This window comes from Equus caballus, chromosome 18 (genome assembly GCF_041296265.1).
Source record: "Equus caballus isolate H_3958 breed thoroughbred chromosome 18, TB-T2T, whole genome shotgun sequence".
Classification (NCBI taxonomy): domain Eukaryota; kingdom Metazoa; phylum Chordata; class Mammalia; order Perissodactyla; family Equidae; genus Equus; species Equus caballus.
The window spans coordinates 82,049,001-82,055,000 of NC_091701.1; the positions used below are offsets into that span (position 1 = coordinate 82,049,001).

The following is a 6,000-nucleotide window of genomic DNA, read 5'->3' on the forward strand; positions in this document are numbered from 1 at the left end:
GCTAAAGACATGGGAGTGAATAAGATCACCCAGAAAGAGTGAGAAGAACGTGAGGGACTGAACCGCCAATATCTGAGGATGGACAGAGAAAGCAGGGGCTGCACAGAAGACCAAGAAAATCAACTAGAGAGGTGGAAGGAAACCAAGATAGAGTGATGTCATTGAAACCAAGGCAATTTCAAGGTTGGGAACTCTAAAATGCTGCAATAGCAGTTGACACTTGTAATGGTCTGGGGTTTTGCTGAGGGACTGATGCACTTGAAATAGAACAGGAAATATCCAGAGGTCTTTGGAAGTTGATGTCTAATGGATTAGTTAATCTCTCATTGTCTCTGCAAACACAAAATAAAGAATTATTTTGTTTCATTTGTGCTAGAGGTGACGGATTTTCTTCATTTTGCTTTACAAGTTGAGTATTTTCTTTTTCTCCACGTTCTGTTCATATGTTTCCTCAAACTCTTTCCTGGTTATTAAAAGAGCATTCATAATCTGGAATGTCAGACTTGGTTGTCAACCTCTTGGATTCTCCTCCAGTTTCTTCAGGCGGCAATCATTACATTACGTTCTCTCTGATTTTGAGGGTCCGGACTCTCTGGACCACCTCTGTGGTCTATGACATCACGGATATTGCAGTTTGTAGGAATTCTGTCAGGCTCAGGGCGTTTGGTCCACAGTTGTGGGAATAAAGCTTTAGGAAACACGCCTTCAATAGAAATACGAACTAGCCATGAATGCGTTAGATGCTTGATTTTGAAAGCCTTTGGGTTGGATCTGTGTGGCTTAGAGATTGGTTTTATTTTGCTTAGGACTATTTTAGTCAATCTATGAACGATTTATTCTGCACCTGACCAAATATATTTGCTCTGACCCATTTCGTAGATAGCTGTTTGCCGCTTACTTTCCAGGGAGAAAAGTGCCTGGTCAACCAAGGAAAATGCTGCAAATGTTAGCAGGAGAATCTTGTGTCACAGCTTAGCACACCAACTGTATTTTGACCCTCTTCTCTATATTCTGAACAGCTCAAGTTCAAGTCCCTTCAAGTGGCATTGAATCAGGAGGAAAATAAAACAAATTTATGCTAATATATAAATCAAATTCTTTCCATGAAAATGAACCCTACAAATAGGATTAAAACTTGTACTCCCAAATACCTCATAACAGTAATTAGTATTAATGCCCCGGTTTTGTTTACTCTCCTTCTCTCATTACAGAAAAGACACAGGAAACATTTCATTCATTTCCGGAATATAGCCACCTCAAGCATGGAAAGCAACAAACTTTATTAACAGCTACACAACAAAGCATTTCATAATCGTGTGTAAAGGTAGTCCGGGCCAAAGAAAGCTACTATCCAGTGTGAATCTAGCTGTAGCTTAGCTGGTCTTCTGTTGGCATGACTGTGCAGCCATCAGCTTGGGGAATTCCAGTATTTATGGGTTGAATTGTGTCCCACCCTCCCCTCCCCAAATTCATATGTTGAGTCCTAACTCCTAGTATCTCAGAATGACTGCATGTGGAGATAGGGTCTTTAAATAGGTAAAATGAGTTAAAATGAAGTCACTAGGGTAGACCCTAATCCCATATGACTAGTGTGTCCTTATACTATAATATGTTCTTATAAGAAGAGGAGAGTAGGACAGGCACACACAGAGGGAAGACTCTGTGAAGACACAGGGAGAAGGTAACCATGTACGAGCCAAGGAGAGAGGCCTCAGAAGAAGGAAACCCTACTGACCCCTTGATCTCAGGCCTCCAGCCCCAGAAGTGTGAGAAAATTAATTTCTGTTGTTTAAGCCCCTAGCTCTGTGGTCCTTTGTACAGCGGCCGTAGCAAACTCATCCAGCCACAGCACCAGGTGTAGAGAACTGTGCAGCCGGGGTCCACTGGGTAACGGCACGTCTGAGTCACAGAAACATGAGGTACGTTAGGCAGGTGGTCCTCTCCTCTTGTGCCCCCACCAGCCCATCAGCCCTCTACTCCGGGGTCTCACCTCAATTCATTCCTGGGTTTAGTTATTTTTTAATTCACGTATAACATATGACGATCTAAACCAGCCCCAACATAAGTCTGCGAGAGCTCTTTCTTTCAGCCTGTGCACACACACGCAAGCACACTGTCTGTGTTAATAACTAATAAATATTCCAGTAAGTGTTCTAATGGCCAACAAGAGGCAAATTCTTAGCAAGCTGAGGCACTCTTGTAAATGAGCTACATGGGAGAAATTCAGAGTCCATTTATGTTACTCCCCTTCAGTCATGTATTAAGACTCAGGGGTTTAATGTGAATCTGTCAGGTACAGTGGAAAGCCGCTCCTAGATGTTTTTTTTGCTTCTTAATTTAATTCAGAATACATATTTGGGAGAATGCCCACAAATATGAATTAAACACAGGAAATGGAGACCATTAACATATGAACTAAAATAAGTGCAAGAAAACAATTTTTTAATCTGAATTAAATTACCCCAGTTAATGCAGAATGTTTATGGAATTTTTGCTGTTTCGGGCAACAGTGTTCTCTCTGGACCTCCCAGCTTCTCTGCAAGGGAGCGGGCAGAAGGAGGGGGAGAGGAGCTTCCACTTAGAAATGGAGAGACAAAGAGCCCTAGAAAGCCTGGCTGCACACACCATTGAATTGAATGCAGGGTCTCTACTTCTCGAAGGGGCACTCCTCCCTCTAGGAGAGTTCTAAGCCTGCACCCTCGAAGTCTATCTTTTTATTCATTTATTCGTAAATGACGTCCTTGTGCTACTGCACTAATACATTACCTACATTATAAAGCATACACCAAAGATAGAGAATTTGTAAGGAAGAGTTTAAAATTCATTTTCTTCTCTTGGATTATCTGCATTCTCTCTGCTTTGGAAACCAGCGAATCATTGAGTGCGACGTGGGAGCGGAGGGCAGATCCTGGGCTCCCTCAACACGTCTATTTGATCATCCTGCCTCTCTCCGGTTTTAAAAAGTAAGTAATTTTTTGTATGCAAAGGAGCACATCCCATGCACTGCTTATACTCAGGCCACAATATCATTGATCCAGAAACTCCCCAAGGATCGCACAGTAAGCACAAACATGTGAACTTTTTTTCTTTTCTTTTGGCTAGGCAGTGCCAACACCCGTGGGACCATGGGTCCAAACACTCACGTTTCACTGGAATTGCACTGTGAGCTATGGACAGATGTTGAGCTTAGACATCACAGCAGAAGCAGATAATTGTGATGAGAATGAGTTCAGCACTGAATTCTTTGGTCTCTACTCCTCCTTGTAAGTGACCATAAGCGTGTGGGATAAACTGGGGCCCCATCTCCTCCCACCGCAGGTGTTTAGGAGCAAGCATTGATTTGAAGCTCACTAATTCCTTTTGTTTCACTTCAGTTTATTTTTATTTCTATTAAAATTGAGTTAAATTAAAATCAGTTCCTACTGTTTAAACTGTAAGTAAAACATGACCCAGTGTTATAAAAACATCGCCGTCCACCTGCCCTCCCTTAAAGCAGCTTCCCTGAGCAGTGGAGGCTTCTGACTTCTTGGGGGGGGGGGGGGGGCGGTTGGTGTGGGGTTTCTTTGCTCATGTGTTTTGTTTTGTATCTACTTTCTGCCTTTACTCTTCCGTATTGCTTAAAATATCTTTGTAATATAAAAATATATATTGTAAAAAAACTATAAAGTAACGTTCCTTTGAAAGAAATGTCTGAATTCATATCTAAGTGAATGAATAAACAAATCCGAGAAGTAAATTGTGTCCACGGTTGAGGGGAGACTCTGTGGGTCAGAGCAGAGCAGAAGGTACTGTTCTCTCGGGATGACCCGCACATTCTTGGAAATGCAGGCAGGGTCAGCTGGAGGCCCACCCCGACACGCCAGTGGAGACAGGCTGCACATCTCTGCATTCTCTTGCACTGTCTACATCATGATCAACAGTACCCCCACCTGCAAGATAACTGGCTAGATTGCAAGGTACTCCCTCAGCCCTAAAACCAGTTTTTTTCTTTATATTCAGCTGAATGATTCATGAAAGCCCAAAATCTTAGAAACTCGAATTTTAAAGCTGGACGATATTTCAGAAACCATCTAATAATGCACCCCTGCACTATCCAGCTAAGGAAGTCACAGCCCAGAGAGAGGCAGCATTTTGTTCAAGGTCACCGGTATGTCAGGGATGGACCCTGGACTGTCACCCTGTCCTTCTGACCTCAAGCTCCACAGCAGCCACTCTAACTCGAGGCTTGGCACATTTCTTGGTTCTCATTTTGTCTGTCCTGGCTTATTACTTCCATGGATTGCTTTGTTATCATTGCGATGTTGTTGTAAGTAGTCTCAAACCATTTGTGGTTGTGGGGGGACTCAACATTTATATTGTGCAGGTCAGGACAGCTGTCTGAGCCACTGATACGGTGCTTTCTCCAAAAAGGTCAGAAGCCTGGCTCACGGCTGGCTACTTCACGGTCGCTGACAGTGTCTGTGTGTCCCTGGGGCCATGAAGACTTGCAGGAGTGAGTGGCACCCTGTGCACACTTACAGACTTCCTTCCTCACTGGAAATTCCTTGAAAATGATGGTTTTAAATGTTTTTTCAGGTAAAAATAGAGACAATTCAAGTGTCTATTCAATAACATTTAATAATCACGAGTGAGATTACCAAACAGGAGAGTAGAAAACCTTGTTAGACACCATGACGATTTGGAGCTTTGAAAAATGTAAAGTAAGCATCTATTTGGGGGAAGAGAAATTTGTGTAAAGTAGTTTTGTACCCTTCAGAACTCAGAGATAAAGGCTGTGTGGAAATACTGTAAACGTAGTTGGAGACAACGCTGCAGTGGGCGTGGGTGATGGAGCTTAGAAGGTGAGAGATGCCTTTCCTGGGAAATGCACTTGATCTGCTGTTTCTGACAACACTTTGCTTTCCATGGAAGCACACCGGGATGTCAGAAAGACAGGGAGGTGGAAATCACAAGCCTTTGACTGACTAGAGAATCAACAACTAAAATTCATAAAAATATTTTGATACATAACACTTGAGTGGTCAAAGGATTGGGAAAAAAATGTATTGAATATTTCTGACCCTGAAAACACAACTAATTAGCAGTAAGATCCAAAGGAACAGTAAGTTGTGCTTCCCGGCCTGGTAGGATATTCAGTTGACAATGACTTGTGAAAGTTCAGTTATAATTCTCTCAATTATCTCATGCCAGGTGACTGCTCATGACTGGTGTCGATGATCTCTTAACCAAGTAAAATCATAAGGAGAAAATAACCTATTATGTGAATATTTTATACTTTTATGATCTCTCTATTGAAAAGCTATAACTAAGGTTGTGGACTGTACACCTTCTATAGGCCACTCATCTCCTTTGAACAATCCGCCTTTAACTTACCAGTCTTAGGTCAAGGCTGTCAATGGTTGTTGGAATAGGACAGGGCGAATTTGATGCAGAGAACATACATCGATTAAATTCAAGTCGAGGACTAGAAACTGTCTCAAGTGAGGCTTAAACATCGTACGAACACTTCCGGGATCAGACTCAGAAACAGGACCCTCCATCATTCATTCTACTGAGGGTCGGAGAGGTGATCACACACCATGGCAATCAGATGTACAGAAATGCCAAATTCCAAAGCAAAACTTTTTTTTTTTAAGATTTTATTTTTTTTCCTTTTTCTCCCCAAAGCCCCCCGGTACATAGTTGTATATTCTTCGTTGTGGGTCCTTCTAGTTGTGGCATGTGGGACGCTGCCTCAGCGTGGTTTGATGAGCGGTGCCATGTCCGTGCCCAGGGTTCGAACCAACGAAACCCTGGGCCGCCTGCAGCGGAGCGCGTGAACTTAACCACTTGGCCACGGGGCCAGCCCCCAAAGCAAAACTTTTTAGACTTAAGAATTATATTGAGTTGTAGCCTCGTAGCAGTTTTATTTTCTAGATTAATATACAGAAGTGTTCATCATCTTCTGTGAAAAATAAAAACCTAATGTGGAAGTGTGTATTGATTTCACCCCAGTAATAA

The 6,000-nt window shown here is 42.5% G+C and overlaps 1 long non-coding RNA gene across 1 annotated transcript in view; it reads left to right on the forward strand.

Moving 5' to 3' along the window:
* The window catches only part of LOC138918822 (uncharacterized), a 31,886-nt gene that overhangs the window by 19,385 nt on the left and 6,501 nt on the right, over nucleotides 1-6,000 (forward strand). The window contains exons 3-6 of the long non-coding RNA XR_011428628.1: nucleotides 2,871-2,963; nucleotides 3,103-3,263; nucleotides 4,000-4,147; nucleotides 4,411-4,575. This is a non-coding gene — a long non-coding RNA (uncharacterized lncRNA). The remainder of the gene's footprint in view (nucleotides 1-2,870; nucleotides 2,964-3,102; nucleotides 3,264-3,999; nucleotides 4,148-4,410; nucleotides 4,576-6,000) is intronic.